Raw genomic sequence first — 18302 nt, 5'->3', positions numbered from 1 at the left:
TGAAATCACTCTTGTCCCCATAGGAACAAGAGATAACATAGAAAATTAGGCTATTATGTTGCTTCAAAAATATGATTGCACTTGAAATTGTACCATGATGAATGACAATGAGCCCCCAGTAAATGAGCTACCAATGTCACATAATGATGAGCAACATAATAGCCATTAATGTTATTTAAAGACATGATAGATTGAATGAGGTATTTGAATATGACATGCCAAATGCTCAACTATAAGTGAGATGAAAAACATGTATAAAATGATAAAAATTGAAGAAGAAAAGTTACAAGAAATCTTAGAAGAGGGATGAGTGTAATTTATTAGAGCCTTATCCCTGGAGGAAAGGACTTTATGATGGATAGGAGATAAAGATTCATAAGTGGATTTAGAAACTTGAGGGGATTCATAAAGAGATTTGTCCATCGCCAATATTTCCTTATGAGGGGAATGAGAGTTGATAGAAGTAGAAGATGATTTAGTTGAAGTGAGATCATCATCACTACTAAATATAGCATTCACATTGAGAGATGGTCTTTTAGATGCTTTGGTGGGCTTAGAAAGATTATATCCAAGTCCAAATGAATATTCATGCATGTTATGTTCTAAAGGAACTTTAATTCCTTGTTCATTTGTGCCACAACCATTTCCACTATAGCCACTCTTAGCCAAAATGTGAAAACCACGACCATAAAGATTAGCCATTTCAGAAAGAGAAGGTGGTTTTTCATAAGACAAAGAATCAAATTCTTTAGAATTAGAGGTGTGAGGAGAAGAAGTTTGAGAAGCGGCCACAAAATTATTGCTCATAGGTTCAGGTAAGACTGATTGATCTCTAGTTTCTTCCTTCTTTTTAACTTTAAGCTCTCTAGGAGGAACCCTATACTCACCTACAAAGGTGGGATTGAAATCAAGAGATCCCCAATCGTCTTCTGCGAGAACCTTCTCAGTATCAAAAGCCTTTTCATGTGTAGATTCAAGTAGAGAAGAATCTTCTTCAGGAACTTCAGACTCATCCAAAGAATTTTGATTATCAGAGGGTGATGATTCATCCATAGGTATCTTGTTTAACGAGTCATCACTAGAAGAGGAAGGCTTAGAAGAACTCCCTTTCGAAGTAGATGTTTGCAAACAAGCTTGAAAATTAGTATCACCTATCAAGGTATATGTCTTATTATTATAAATAAATTTAACTTGTCTATGCAATGTAGAGGGGACAGCTTGCATACTGTGAATCCAAGGTCTCCCTAATAACAAGTTGTATGTTAGATTTCCCGACATAACATGGATAAGAGTAGGCAAAGTAACAGGTCCCACTGTGATGGGTAAGGTGATAATACCTAATGAAGACTTAGCCACATTATCAAAGCCTCGAATGGGACGAGAGTCAGGCTCAATAAGGGATGTATCCACATTCATCTTATGCAATAGATTAATGCTACACACATTAAGGCTAGAACCATTATCTACCAGTGTTCGTCTTATAGCAGTGTCATTTATGATAACCACAATCATCAAGGGATCATATTGATGTTGAATTTCACTAGTAGGCAACTCATCTTGAGTAAACACAATTTGAGCTTTAGGATTCATCACAGAGTTAACCAAAGACACTATATTACTAGATGTATTAGGTGGAGGAACATTCAAATCTTTCAAGGCATCTTGTAACATTCCATGATGAGCAGAAGAAGTTTGGATCAAATCCCAAAGGGATATCTTAGCAGGGGTAGCTTTAAGTTGTTCTATGAGATCATATTCCTTACTAAGCATTTGTGAAATACGAGGAGCTTGAGGAAGAATAGGTTGGGAAGGAGGAAGTGAAGTTGGGATAACTGGAGGAGGATTAGGTTGCCTATTGTTTCTTGTGTTATAGGTATGAGCAACCGCATTATAACTTTCTCTAGCAATTGCTTAGCATACTCATAAGGGCTCTTAGTAGAATAACCTCCTTGCACAGTAATAATAGGTTTGTTAGGAGTGCAAAAAGAATCATTAGCGTAACCCCAACGACAAAGGCACAATCATTCACGCAGGAAACATGGCCACACCAGAAAGCAGCAAAGGGAAGAAGTTGCGGGCACGTGTGTAGAGAGATGAGCCCGTGACTGTGCAATCTTTGGGCAATGGCTACGCAACGGACAAAACGGCCCGCCCCATGTCATGCCATGCCATGCCATGGCTACGCAGCGGACAAAACGACCGCCCCATGTCATGCCATGCCATGCCCCCATGTGATGACATGACCGCCTCGTCCGATCAAACCCTTCGTGCCATCTTCAGTCCTTTTCGGACATTTTTTCATTTTTTTTTGACAAGTCCGTGGGTGTGGGGGAATTTTATTTTTTCAAAGTATGATTATATTTTTTATTAAAATAATTTATTTTAATTGTTTTTAGAATTTTTTATTTTTTTTATTTTAATTTTTTTATAATTTTTTATAATAAGTATGACATCTTCTAAAGTTTAATATTTTTAGAATAATTAAACATATAATATATGAGACATAAGTAAAAATTGCACATAAGTAAAAATTTAATTCAAACTATAACTTATTGCTCAAATTTACAAAATAAAATGTATATAAATTACACATAAGTAAAAAAATTAAATTCAAAGTATGTAAATATTGCATCTAGATTGACAATTTAAAATATATTTATTCAAAATTTCATTTGATAGGTGTATTTTAGATTAATGTTTAATATTGCATATCAAAAAAATTGTTAAAATATTTGATTATTTCATTAAAATTATATATTATTAGATTAAATAATAATAATAAACATACAAAGAAAATATACTAAGTAAATTTTATTAATTAAATTATATAAACTTAAATAAATAAACAATTAATAAAACTCAAAAACATTGTAACTTAATAATGCAGGGTAAAAAGATTAGAAATTAATAATAAAACTTAATAAACTTAATAATTTATAATGTATTTAACTTAAAATTTAATATTATAATTAACTATTAATTTATTTTATTTATTATTTCACAAATACATTATTAATTATTAATTTGATTAATTAGATTATAAAAACTTAAATAAATAAACAATTAATAAAACTTAAAAACATTATAACTTAATAATGTAGGTTAAAAAGATTAAAAATTAATAATAAAAGTTAATAAAATTAAAAAATTAATAATAAAACTTAATAAACTTAATAATTTATATGTTTTTAACTTAAAATTTAATATTATAATTAACTATTAATTTTTTTTTTTTAAAGTTCAATCTTCTTTCATTCTTAATATTTTTAGAATAATTAAACATATAATATATGATACATAAGTAAAAATTTAATTCAAACTATAACTTATTGCTCAAATTTACAAAATAAAATGTATATAAATTACACACAAAGTAAAAAAATTAAATTCAAACTATGTAAATATTGTATCTAGATTGACAATGTAAAATATATTTATTCAAAATTTCATTTGATAGGTGTATTTTAGATTAATATCAAAAAAATTGTTAAAATATTTGATTATTTGATTAAATTTATATATTATTAGATTAAATAATAATAATAATAAACATACAAAGAAAATATACTAAGTAAATTATTAATTAAATTATAAAAACTTAAATAAATAAATAATTAATAAAATTTAAAAACATTATAACTTAATAATGTAGGTTAAAAAATTAAAAATTAATAATAAAACTTAATAAACTTAATAATTTATAATGTTTTTAACTTAAAATTTAATATTATAATTAACTATTAATTTATTTTATTTATTATTTCACAAATATAGCTTAAAAAATAAAAAAAGTATAATAAATAAAAATTTATGAAAAAATATTAAAATAAATTATTTCAATTTTAAAAATATAATCAAACATAAAAGAAAACAATAACTTATTATTTAAAAACTATAAATACATTATTAATTATTAATTTATTATTTTACAAATATAACTAAAATATAAAAAATTATAAAAACATATTAAAATAAATCATTTCAATTTAAAAAATTTAATCATACATTTAAAAAAGAAAAATTTCTCCACCCCCCACGGACTTATCACAAAAAGGAAAAATGTCCCAAAAGGACTGGAGATGGCATGGACAGTTTGATTGGACCGTTTGATTGGACAGTCACGTCATCACATGGGGGCATGGCATGGCATGGGACCGGGCCGTTTTGTCCGCTGCGTAGCCATTGCCCCATAATTACAAAACGACCCGGCCGCATGCCATGCCATGCCCCCATGTGATGACATGACCGTCCAATCAAACGGTCCAATCAAACTGTCCATGCCATCTCCAGTCCTTTTGGGACATTGTCAATCTAGATGCAATATTTACATAGTTTGAATTTAATTTTTTTACTTGTGTGTAATTTATAGACATTTTATTTTGTAAATTTGAGCAATAAGTTATAGTTTGAATTAAATTTTTACTTATGTGCAATTTTTACTTATGTATCATATATTAGATGTTTAATTATTCTAAAAATATTAAACTTTAGAAGATGTCATACTTATTATAAAAAATTATAAAAAAATTAAAATAAAAAATTCTAAAAACAATTAAAATAAATTATTTTAATTTAAAAATATAATCATACTTTGAAAATAAAAATTCCCCCACACCCACGGACTTGACAAAAAAAAAATGAAAAAATGTCCGAAAAGGATTGGAGATGGCACGGACGGTTTGATTGGACGGGATGGTCACGCCATCACATGGGGGCATGGCATGGGGCGGGCCGTTTTGTTCGCTGCGTAGCCATTGCCCAATCTTTGACATGGGAGAGGTTGAATGCCAACAACTGCAGGGCATGGTGGGAGGAGATGGATGACACCAACATTATTAAAATGAATTTGAAGAAAGCAGGGGTTGACCACATTTTTGCCGTGCCCTTCTTCAACATCAAGGATTTTGAGCTTGTACTGAAGGGAATGGTGGCAGGTTATGATAGGCATACACACAGGTCCATGGTACAGTACGGGGGATGTCATCTCACCATTTCTTATTCTGCCGTCGAGTTTGCCAAAATTTTTGGGATTTTGAACCAGGGCGGCCCTGTCATCAAGAGGAAGATGACATTGGACAAAAACAACAGTTGGTTTGACAAGTGTGGCGTGGGGACCTGATATAAGGTGAACATGACAGTATATGGAAATTTGGCAGTAGCCGCGGGTGAAGCGGACATTTCTGGCCAATGCTGAATGGTGGTGCATCATAGATATCATCAAAAGCAGACTGACAGGAGCAAGTAGGGGGTCAGACATCACTGTGTGGATGTTGTATTTGATGAATGGGTTGCAGAATGGCACGGTCTTCAACTAGGCGTCATTCCTTAGTGAGCGCATCCACAAATGTTTTTTATATGTCACACCATGCCATTGCCATGTTTTTGGAGGCTGTTTGTATAGGAGTGCCAATAGAGAAGAGGGGTGACTTGCAACCGCTAGCTAGACTGGAGCCATATAAACCCCCCATCTTTTATTGGAGGAATCTGGACATCATGACAGTCGACGGGGAACCATAGAGGAATAGATGACGACAAGATGTGGGGCAATCTCCCAGTGCAGGCAGAGGGGATAGTGAAGAAGATGTCGTCGAGGCATCCTCGTTAGATGAAGAGAGTGGAGAAGATGACACTTTTCGCTTGGTTCCAGCCGTAGGCCGAGTGTCAGCCGAGGTTGGAACAGGTGGTGATAACCCAGTGGCCGAGGTTGTGACAAAAGGGGTAGGAGACAGTAGCATGGCGGCGGAAGTGATGGTGGCCGAGAATCTTCCTACACCAATTGAATGAAGCCGAGGCAGCCACCCAACACCACATGGGGTGGAGCAGATGAAGGAAGTAGCAGTGCAGGTGATTGATGTGGTGGATGTGGAGGCATCACCGCCATCGCCACCTAGGGTGACCTCTGGCCAGGAGGAAGTAGTCCCACAGTTGAGTCCCGCCCCTGCTGACCACCAGGAGCAGATGATTGATCCTTGGCTGTTGGAGTCCTTTGGGGTGCGGGTGGAGAAATTGCCAGAGTTGCCATTGTCACCTGGCAGGGATGGAGGAATTGATACCGGCAATCTACAGTTTGGCGGGCTGGAATTTGACGGAGGGAGGGATCTCTAGACTCAATCAGACGCTCGTGGAGCATACAGTGCACAGAGGAGTTCAGGAAGGACGGGAGGAATCCTCCTCTCCTCACGCAAAAGAACTGGTACTTCAGCTGGAGAAGCCCAACCCTGCCGATCCATTTGGCACTATGCAGCGATGTGCGTTCCAATTGGAGGGAATGGGAAGTTCCTAAGTGATGTTGGCCACGTTGTGAAGGGTGTGGAGGTTGGACATGATCCGAGGGTAGCTCGGGTGGTTGAGTGCCTTTTATCCTTTGTCAAGAAGGACTACGAGGGGGAATTCTTCCAATGTTTCACGGCCAAAGGATGGCCGAAGTCAGAAACCCCTGAGATGACCGACGCCTGGATGACGAATGTGATAGCGACAGGGGAGAATGGGATTTATGGTTCTATGCATGGAACGAAGACGACCTTCCGGGACCTAGTTTTGAAGTATCGAAGGACGACAGTGGTGAGGATGGAAGCCATGAAGGTCCAGCGGGATCATGCGGTGTGGGAAGCCGAGGGTGAAAAACATTGGCCCACCACATTCAGTGGAGTTAGACATAGTTGGCTCAGGAGCACTCTCGGGTTACCGCATTGGAGGAGACAGTCGCCAAGAATGTTCAGGAGTTGGAGGTGAGGGTCAAGGCGAAGGATGAGCTGGCGGCTAAGTTGGCAGGATTGGAGGCTAGTCTCGCTGAGGAGCGGCAGCTGCAGGAGCTTCAAAGAGCTCGCAATAAGATTGTTGAGGACATGGTTATGTTGGCACGAGAGCGGGAACCGGCGGCCACACAATGTCTGCAGCAAGCGGGCACATCCTAGTTGTCCGTATTGCTGGGGACGCCCTCTAATCCCTTCCAGCATTAGTTTTAGTTTTGGTTTGATCAGCTTCCATTTTGATCAGTCGTCTGGAAGACGACTCTTTTTTTGGGGGGCTGATGTTAGGCGTAGAAATGAATAATACTTTAGTTATGGGTTTTATAATAATTTTGTATTAAGTCGGCTGTAGGGTTTCCGTGTCTGTTATGACGGTTGGTACCTCCGCCAACCTAGCAGGAGTAATGATCATGTACTGAACATTTTGGAATGCAATAAAGGATACATCTTTCTTCCATATTGTTGTGACTGTTACAGTAATTCATGTTCTGAATATAGTTGTAGTCGTTGGTTATATGTTTTGTGTGCATTTACTGTTTATTCCGTGAACTTGAACAACCTGAAAAATAAATTGAATGAATGATTCAATAATCGGATGATTACATTGAACAATATACACACGTATATATAGAGGTTACAAGACGATGTTCTATAATTAGAACATAACGTTAAAGTAAAAGATTAAAGAGCTAAAAGCTAAATTAAGCTTAAAAGCTAATTAACTAAAAAGAAAAAGCTAAATGCTAAATAAAGCTTAAAAGCTAATTAATTAAAAAGAAAAAGCTAAATGTTAAATAAAGCTTAAAAGCTAATTAACTAAAAAGCTAAATGACCATTAAACAAGGAACTAAATATAGGTGACTAAAATATAATTAAATATTCTAATACAACCCACCGTCGGGAGTAAACAGTCATCATGCTTATGATGCTTGCAAGGTGGTATTTGAGGCAGTTTATTCCTCCATGAAATACTTTTTCACATTTAATGCAAAAAACTAACACAGGTTGCAGTCCTTGATAGGTATACTTCCAACCAAGGTTTCTAGCTCTTTTAGGATGAGTGCCTACAAATAATGATGGAGGCACTGACACTGAGGGCAGACCCTGAAGCTGAACCAGATATAGAACCACCTCTATTTGCCATTATAAATTAACCTACACATAAAAAGTGAAAGCACAAGTTGTTAATATTTTAATAAAAAAATTAACAAACAAACTAAATTAGTTTAAATAAATATAGATTAGTTGAAATCAGTAAAAATTAATCTAATCTAAGATTTTAAACATTTTATTAAATAAAAAAGGATTCGAATTATAAAAAACTGGTAGGGTTTGACAAAACCATGAAAACAATGAAAAAATCAGAAAAATTGACAAAAAATTAAGAAAAATCTTTTCTTTGCAATCTAAATCTGATTTAGAGTACTTAGCTAATGGCATTGATGCTTTTTCTTAAACCTAGAAGCAATAAAAATGTAGAATGTTAAAAAAAGAAAAGAAAAAGAAAATCAGAAAATGTACCTAGAGGAATAATGCAAAAAAAAGGAAAATGAAAAATGACTTTTTTGGGCCGCAGGCCTTTTTGTTTTTTCATGGCCAAGTTTTTGTCACAGTCTCAGTGAGTTTTTGGGAAATACTTGGCTGGAGGAGCAAACATAATGCAAAAAAGGAAACTGAAAAATGACTTTTTTGGGCCGCAGGCCTTTTTTTTTCATGGCCAAGTTTTGTCACAGTCTCGTTGAGTTATTGGGAAATACTTGCCAAAAAGTTGGCAAGTTTTTACTGCGAGTTTTTGGCTCAAATACTCGCTGAGCAGAAAAAGTTGCGAGTTTTTAAAAATTCGTTGAGTTTTCTACGAGTATTTCATCAATGGTTAGAACTGGGTGATATTCACGTTGCCATCCTAGGAGTATTTTACTTCATTTAACTTATTTAATAGTTTGTTAATTATGTATACATCTCCAAGGATTGGGCCATCTTGGATATCCACATGAGGTTTGGGGGTGTTTATAATTAACTATTAGTACTTGCCGTTAGGCTAAGTAATATTGCAATGAGTTTTCATTTCTACTCTTAACTAGTTATTAAAAAAACTTTAATTGAACCAATTAGAAGTAAGTATTTGTTTTTATACCTTTTTTAAAGTTTTGTTAATATCTACATGTATATTTTTCAAGTTTAATAAAATGAAAAATATTTATCTTAGCACTGATTGGATAATATATTTGAGTTCTTATACACGGATTTTCTGGATCCACTACTAATGCTCAATAGTTTAGGCATTTTTTAAGGCCACACGATAGCAGCAGATTCTGTAGCAAAGACATTTTTTAAATTATTTACGGAAGTTTTAATTTTCACAAATTTTACTGAAGTTGAACTGATATTTATTTTCTCCTCTTCGTGCAAGAAGTAATTTCCAATAATATGGATTGCTTTCACAGAACCTTAATTATAAAAACCGTGTGCGGTAAAACGTAAAACGGTTTCTTTATTCTAGCCATGAAAAAGCAGTGATATCAGATAATGGATGCCACGTCTACCAACCATTTTTTCAAGTTTCCAATCAATTTTAGCGATAATATAATGTTTTCACATATCGTCCACATTATGATTTATTGGACATGTCGTTGTAAAATCATATAAATAGGGTTTTAGCTTTTTTCCAAAGGTTAAGAGGAAGATAGTTAATAATTATTATACTATTTAAAGGAAATTAAATATATAGTTTTAATTTTTATTTTTTTTAATTTTAAATTTATATAAAATTTTGGTTAAATAAAAGTCAGATTAATGGAATATAATTAGAGATGGGTACAATTGAAATGAGAGAATTAGAAGTTTTCTTTGTTTGATTCAAAAACAATTTTTTTTTATCTAGTGTATTGATCATTATCATTGCAATTATCTTGTATGTGAGATTATAGCAAAGTGATAATGCGATCTACCTAATTTATTTTTGGTTTGTAATTTCTTTGACAATAATGTTAGGTATATAAAAGTCTTTGTATTCTTTACAAGATTTATAGAATTGTAGATATACATGCATTTCCTAGTACTTTCTTAGAAAGAATTAAATAAAAAAAAAAAAGGTATTTAGTTAAAATTAAAAAAGTTAAGATCGTTTAGGTATATAAATATTTGTTTTAAAAAAACTATTTATTATTTTAATAATATTTTAATAAACAATTTATGATAATAATTATGTATTTTTATTTTAATCAAACCAACTATACGACTGAATATTTTTATTACATTTATTACTTCTATTACAATATACATGACAAGTACTTGCCACTACGTGGCACTTGTTATGTTTTAGGTGACTTGGATTATGTGGGTAAGGTTTATAATGTGAACAAACGTTGTAAGGATCATTGAACACTTGGCATTTAGTGGAAGGAAATCTATGACCATTAATGATGTTGTAAGATATGTTAGAAGCATCGATGACATTGTATGAGGTGTACGAACACATTTATGATAATGTGTAAGAAGTTGCTCTTTCTTTTTTGACATGGTTGGTTATTTTTGGCTTCTATTGAAATTATACAACTAAGTTTGTGAGAAAGGTATTGAGGCTGCTAGAAAGATGTTTGTAACTCTTGAATTGTACTTGAAAAATTAGTTATAAAAGATGTGTAAGGAATAAGTATAACTGTAACTGAAACTTTGCCACCCTATGTAAAGTTTATACTAATAAACATTAGAAGCATGAAAATTTGAACATTAATAGCAATGGGCAGAGTTTTGAAAGTTTGGGGGCAAACCAAGACTAAGTATAAGAATTGCAAATGAAACTTTGGCATACTAAGTAAAGTTTAAGTTGATAAACATAAAAAAACATGGCAATGATTGCATTAACAATAAAAATGGTGGGTGGTGGTTTGGGGTAAAGGGGCTCTCGTAGAGTCCGAGGGTAGTGCGACTAAGGCCTCTAAAACCTCACAAACCTTCATTACGAATGTCATTTTCACAAATTTTTCACCAATATTTGTTTAAGGTTGGAGTTTCCAACTGGGGGCTATGGGAGACTCCTAGGTGTCCTTGAGATGGTCAAGGGTCTTTTGGGAGTCCCCAGGACATCCAAATGTCCCCTGTCGTCCCCAAAGTCTCGACGACATCTCGCCGGTGGTGGCAGTGCAAAAGGGGGGCGTTTCCCCCGTGTCTCCGAAACGTCAATGTCTTGGAAACATGGAGATTTTGGGGGGAATGCGTCCCTGTGGTTCATTGCTAGTAACATAATCATATGTGGCCACATGGTAAAAAATTGTTTTCAATTGATAATAGCAAGGTTACCAGGAGACGGGGGTACTTGGAGACATAGGAGACAAGAATCGGTACCATTACAATTAAAGTAATATTATTATATTTAATGGTCATTTAAGTGTAGTTAGTAATTTTCTATTTTATGTTTGTTTGTCGTTTTAGTAACTTCTGTTTATATTTCTTTCGTGTTTCTATTCTCGTCATCTTGTATTCTCTATTTAAGGAGCCTCGTCTTCTTTGTAAATAGCGAATATCAATCTATTATCATTTCATAGTATCAGAGCAAAAAAAGATCCTTTGACGAATTTTAAATTCGTTCCTATTACTTGAATTTTTTTCCAGAATTTAAAAAAAAATGTTTTTTCAAAATTTTTTTTTGATTGATTTTTTTGAAAAAATTGAAGGTTTGTTGAAGAATCGTGACCTGGTATTGATGTTGTGGCCTGATCGTGGGTTTTTGAGGTCACGTTGGGCCGTGACAAAAAATCATGGTGTCTTCGTATGGGTTTCTCTTTCCTTTTCTGTGTGCGAGAGCATTCATTTCGTTAGTTTTTTGCCTACGAGTTTTGGTTATTGTTGTGATGTTTTCACACATCGCCCCATTGCAAATGGGGACCCCCACTTTTTTCTACTTTCTAGGTTAGTTTTTGAACCTTTGAGTTATTAGCTTTTCATTTCAAGAAGTGTAGTTGGTCAAGAGCCAATCAAGTCAAGTCTCTCTAGTGAGGTCAGTTAGTTTTCAAGGTTTAGGAAGTAAATGGTTCACATCTTTGCTCGCTCTAATGGAAATGAATTGAGAAAATCTGGCTAAGGCATGAAGACAAGCTATTCGTTCTAGGTGAGAACATCAATCGATCTAGGCTAGAACCGTTTTGTCCTTTGACCTAGAGCATTTATACAATTGCATGATCAAACCATTCTAGGCTAGAACACCACTTGTTCTAGGCTAGAACGCCTTGTCCTTTGACCAAACACATCTCATCCTTTGACCACGATGATTTATGGGTAGAGCAATCTTTCCTGGCAAACCAAGATCGCCTTGGAATGAAGAAAGAGGATAATTCCTTGAACTTCAAAGCGATGCAAGTCATTCAATGAATGCAATGAATCAAAGATGATATCAAAAAATGAATGCAAGGCGTTAATGGAAGTCGCCACACAGGTGAAGAGCATTTACAAATTGATAACCCCGATTGAGAAGATCAATGCAAATCATTAAATTTGATATAGCCGATTGTTTCCATTTAATTCAAATCTTTAAGTTCTAGATACGGCTATAAAAGATGATTGCAACACATTAAATATGTGGCATTTGCATTTTGATCACAAAGCATCTTCATTTAAGATTAAGGTTTTAAAGTTTGAAGCTTTCACATGCGAATTGATCAAACTTTATTTAATATTGGCATTCTTATTACATGGTATTCAATGTGGGAGAGTGATTTGTATCAAATTGATCTTCCTGAACTCCCCACGATTTTGACAACGGATGCTTTCATTTAAAAAGTGAAATTGATAACTATGCAATATTGAATGAATGCGACCAGGTTGCCTCATTGTTTTAATTGCATCGTATTAAATGAAAGTCATCTAGCAATTTGGGATGAGGTATCATATCTTCCCAAACGGTTATAAGCTTGTATTGATCATTTCATTTGATCAATACAAAGATTGATATTGCGTCTCCCCTTGATAAGACAGCGAATTATATTTATTCACCAGCTAATTCATCCTTGATATTGAGACTTTCTGATCAGGATCAGATCATAAGTAACCACAGCGAGTCTATCTTTGGCGATATTGGGTTCTCCTTCATGCAATTTTGATTGAAAGAAGGTGATTTTAGAGCAGCGATTTGAGTTTGAATAAGGCATTTATCATCCGGCTCAAGTTTGAATTACACATGGTCACAGCAAATCGTATTCATCTCATATTAAGGACCAGCGAATTCCATTTTTGATCAAACACTTCAAAGCGAATGCACTCTTTGGCAGCGATTTTCAGGTTCAAGGCGATTATTGGAGGAGATGAATTCAATCATTATCCGCAGTGAATAAAGCCTCTTCAGAGTGAATTAATCCCTAAAGCAAGTGATGTTAATCTCAAGTATATATGGTCACTTTTGCCATTAGAAATATTACAGCGAATTGCCTTATAAAGGAATCTATTCTGACACAGCAACATCAGCGAATGTATTGAGTGCAAATATCGAATTTGAAAGGAGCTGCCATGCCTATACCACAACTTGGCAAGATCCAGTGGTCAACCAAAGGATGATTTTGAAAAATAAATTGAATGAATGATTCAATAATCGGATAATCTATTCAACAATATACAAACGTATATAAAGAGATTACAAGGATGACGTTCTAAATTAAGAACAAGTCGTTTAAAGTGAACTACTAAAAAGCTAAACGCTAAATAAAGCTTAAAAGCTAATTAACTAAAAAGAAAAAGCTAAATGCTAAATAAAGCTTAAAAGCTAATTAACTACAAAGCTAAATGACCATTAAACAAGGAACTAAATATAGGTGACTAAAATATAATTAAATATTCTAATACCCTCCCTTAATGGTCATTCTATCTTCTAACTACCCTACAAAAGACATTGCAGGTCTTTTGATCACAAATGAAAAGAACACTCTGTTGCGGTGGAGACCCTCCCTGGAACTGAAAAGTGTTAATGACCAAGAATACTAGAATCCATCCAACCTGACGTTGGGTAACCAAACCGAAACTTGAAACCATGATTTTGAGGAAAAATCAGCAAACCCTTCAAGATTGAAGATACAAATCATCATTTTTGTGGAAAAAAATGGTAAAAACCCTTGAAACGATTTTTGTGGAAAAAATCGAACAAAACGCTGAAACTTCGCATGGCTAGACCCAAAACACCACGTGGTAAGACACCAAACATCATGCGGCAAAACATCAGACTTCATGCGGGAAAACACCAGACAACATCACGTGGTAAAATACCAGACATCACGTGGTAAAACCCTGTTTTTTGAGAAAAAAATCAAGCAAAAACCCTCCCATGATTTTTTATGGCGAAAAATCAGAAAACCCATGCAAGCTTTGTAGATGACAGATAATAATTCAAGGAAAACATTCTAAACCATGCGAACAATTTTTGAGGAAAAAAAATGTGAAAACCCTGGGACCTATAGGATGAGGTCTGACCTAAATCAATTTGATCAAGGCAACGATATTCAGATATCGTGAACATGCACTGTTTCTAGGTGTTGCGGCAGCTGTTGAACTTCTATCTGTGTTCCAACATGATGCTGGTCAAAGATGCCATCACGGAAACAGAGGTTGAACTCAAAAATTGAGGCACGAAAAACAATGCACCCAAAAAATTCTAACGACGACCTAGTTGAGGTCTCAAAAAACCCACCAAGAATCTACAACCAGAATAAAATTTTGACTTGAATTGAAGGGTCAAAACCCTAGTAGAAAATTGCAGAAACCCTAGGAAAATTTTCAATCTGCAAAAAAAACCTCCAAGTTGCAGGGTCGAAAAATCTCCAGAACCCTAAAAAAAACATGAACTGCTGTCGAGCACAAAGAAATTCGCCCACGAACCAGAAACCTTCAAAAAGCCTTCAAAAAAAACAAAATCGTAACAATAAAAAAAATCTGGAAAATATTCTAGAAAGAAGGCTATGAATTTTTATTAAAAAATTTGCCAAACTTTAAAAAATCCCATCGACCCGCTCTGATACCATGAAAAATAAATTGAATGAATGATTCAATAATCGGATAATCTATTCAACAATATACAAACGTATATAAAGAGATTACAAGGACGACGACCTAAATTAAGAACAAGTCATTTAAAGTGAACTACTAAAAAGATAAATGCTAAATAAAGCTTAAAAGCTAATTAACTAAAAAGCTAAATGACCATTAAACAAGGAACTAAATATAGGTGACTAAAATATAATTAAATATTCTAATAGATTTCACTTAAGGGACCGTACAATTTCATCAAATGAACAATAAAATCGGCATATCAATTTATTTTGAAATAAATAACAGATGGTGGGCTCATTTTAATCATTTTGATAGAAAATTAGAGTATGTTTAATGCAGATCCACCTGCCCATCTAATCAATTTCATATGATTTTGCTTGATGGAGTCTTCTTTATTATATTTTGATCATTTTGGAACTCTTTATAAGAGATTATTATCAAATCAAGATGATCATATTAAATTGAGAGCTAGAGATGCAACCTAGGGTTTTAAGCTTATTATTCTAAGGTTGGGAATTCTTAGTCTAGGTGATGGATTTCTACTTATAAGCAATTGTCATTTCGTCAAACTAACTTAGACAACTTTTATAGGTAAAGGATGGCCGGAACACGACAAACTTCATCAAGGAAGGACATTGCACTTCAAGCCGTCCTAGACAAGAACGAGGTCTGTCCAAGGAAATGACAAGGTCTGATGCAAGGAATCATCATGAGAAGTAATGGAAAAGCAACATCAAGGCAAAAGATAGCATCAACATCAAGCATTCAAGAATGGAAATTTTTCACAATCTTGAATTTGCTTCAGAAATCCAAGAATCATAATCTGTATTGCCAGATGAAAGCTCAAGAATGCAAGTAATTAAGACAAAAGGTAGTTTCAGAAGAGTTAATCAAAGTTAGAAGATTGATTTGAGCAAAGTCATCGTTACATTAGGAGCTTGATAATGTTGAGTATCAAGAGATATGCCTCATTCATTTACATTCACACACTTGTGATGAGTTACAAAGATCGAGCAAGCTGAGGTGGTGCTTAGACATCACTTATCCAATCATACCATTTCAAGATAAGGCATCCAAGTTCAATGGAACCAACTCATGCATCGAAAAAGATAACTACCACATGTGGGCACAAAGTTCGATGCACCTATTGTCATCATCTATTTGTCGAATTTTCAAAGGACATTTGTCCCACCAATTATAAATATATCATTGGTCAAGCATTAAATGTTTTGTAATGGGTGTAACAAACCCTAGTTAGGGTTTCTATCTTTCAATCTTGGCCATTGATTGTGAATCAATTTGAGCCATTGAATTGTAATGAGAGCACTATATAAGGCTCCACGTCTTCATTTGTAAGGTTAATAGTAGTAGTTCAAGAATAGAGAATAGAGAGAATAGTTACTAGATCAATAGCAAATAACAATTAGAGTAGAGTAGGAAGAGAAGGCAAAGATTGTTGCCAAGACATTGTTGCAAAAGACATGTAAACTTCATTGAATATATGGTGAATTCTACGTGTTGATTCAACAATTTGCATGGTCTCTACTTCTCATTTGATTTTCATGTTGTTTAGATAAATGGGAGACTTTGTGTGTGATAAATGGTGAAATTTGGATATCCATACTATTAACACCTTGCCGATGGTAAAGTGCCTTGCGTAGTCAGCTGGATCCATTTTAGCCAAGCTTAACTTCAATTATCGCTTCTTCATTGATATGCATCAACTTGATGGTGTCTATGCTTGTGGTGGTGATTTGAAAATCATAAAGCTTTCCTTAAAAGATTGCACTAGCCTGGTGGAGATGTTCGCTCCATGTCGAAGCAAGACTTAGTTGAAGTTCCACCAAAGATTGTGCATCGTTCTTGCATTCCTAGATTTAGAATAGCTTCCTAAACCTTATCCTTTTTTCCTTTTTTTTTTTCAAATCAAGTGGAATCCCACATTCCAACATCATTCGACTATTCAAGCATTCAACGTAATTCGACCTTGTGATCCCAGCAATATCACATCATATACAATTGAGTCTATCCAAGAGCACATCAAGACCTGACATTAGAGAACCTTAGAGTCATCTCAAGTGATCCTTTGCAAATCTTCAACATTTGAGTGTCTTTGTTCAAGAGAGGATAGAATACTTAGTATTTTATTCTGTGTTGCATAGTGCGTAAAAACACCATCAACAGGTACCTGGTTCTTTTTTTGTGCACGTGTTTTTTTCCCCTTACCGTGTGACGATGGGTTTGTGCATATAAGGTGACGTTTCTTACCATTGTGTCGAAAGGTTTCTTGGCAGCCGCATATCATAACATAGAACATTGAAACAAGAACAATGGTAGAGTTTAACAAATTAACATTAACTTTCAGTCTTTCATGTTTAAATACACAAATGTCAAATTTCATTGTGTCAAAGAGTTCAAAACTCACACTACATATTTCGTATTAGATTATCATTACATGTTGAAATCCCAAAATATTGATGGTTTGATGCTGATATACAAACGAAAAACAAAAATCAGATATCTATGATCTACTCTGCTATGTTTCGATCATCCATATCAAGGTCCTTAGCTAGGATGGTCTCCAGATACTCATCACTCTCTAACTTAGGTTCTTTTGATGGTAGTAGAACGAGGGGCAATTCATTAAGGCCATTTGGTTCAATTGCTTCATCCCTAATGATTGCAACTTCTCTGTTTGGTGCAATTTGGTGTTGAAGGACCCTCCATGTACCTAGGATCAACACACTTGAGAAGGTGAAGTGAGCTATGGATGTAGATCAAGTTCTTTGCTTTATTGACCCTAATCGATTTGTCTTTTGTGAATGAATAAAACCATGAGTACTCCAATTCCTCTCACAAGATGAAGGGCTGGCTACTTGTGAGAGCAATCTGATTGCAAGTAATTGCAATTTAGGGGTTTCACCTCCATGGCTCCACCACCACTCTAAAGGGTCTTTCTTTGCTCACATATCATATAAAGCTTCCACTAAAGCAAAATCACCTTGCCCACATGAAAACTTATTCCATTGACTCCTTATAATTGAGGCATCCTCACCTTGACCATAAATCTTTTTTATGCAGCCCAAAATCCCTTCATTACCTCTTTATCTTCATGTCGAGCCCTCTTATTGGTCTCGTGTATTATGCCATTTAGGATTTAAGGCATGGGAAACATAATGAAGGGGTTTGTTAAGTTTGTTCCATGTTCCATGTAACTTTTCTTCTATTAAAGGATATAAAGAAAGAACTTTTGCATCAATTATTTTCTTGACCTTTCACACATGGAATCTATTTCTTTATAAACTTCCCCCAAACATGGCTTGTTTGAGTCTGCAAATTTAATCACCTCACATTTGGGCCTAACATAGTCCACAACAAATTTCACATCAGCCCAAAAACGGTCATTGTTGAAACTTAGTAGCTTCGGTAAGGTAAATGATTGAATGAGAGACTTCATTCATCTCTCATTCAATCATCTACTTTATCGATATAACGACAATATAAATATAGACCTCATGATTAAAT

General features: G+C 34.5%; 1 protein-coding gene across 2 annotated transcripts in view; it reads left to right on the top strand.

The window, feature by feature from the left end:
- The window catches only part of LOC131067144 (E3 ubiquitin-protein ligase At1g12760), an 81815-nt gene that overhangs the window by 21365 nt on the left and 42148 nt on the right, over positions 1-18302 (top strand). The window lies entirely within an intron of this gene.

Source organism: Cryptomeria japonica, chromosome 11 (genome assembly GCF_030272615.1).
Source record: "Cryptomeria japonica chromosome 11, Sugi_1.0, whole genome shotgun sequence".
Taxonomy (NCBI): Eukaryota; Viridiplantae; Streptophyta; class Pinopsida; order Cupressales; family Cupressaceae; genus Cryptomeria; species Cryptomeria japonica.
Note: the sequence above shows the minus strand (reverse complement) of the source record. Positions and strands in the feature narration are given on the sequence as shown.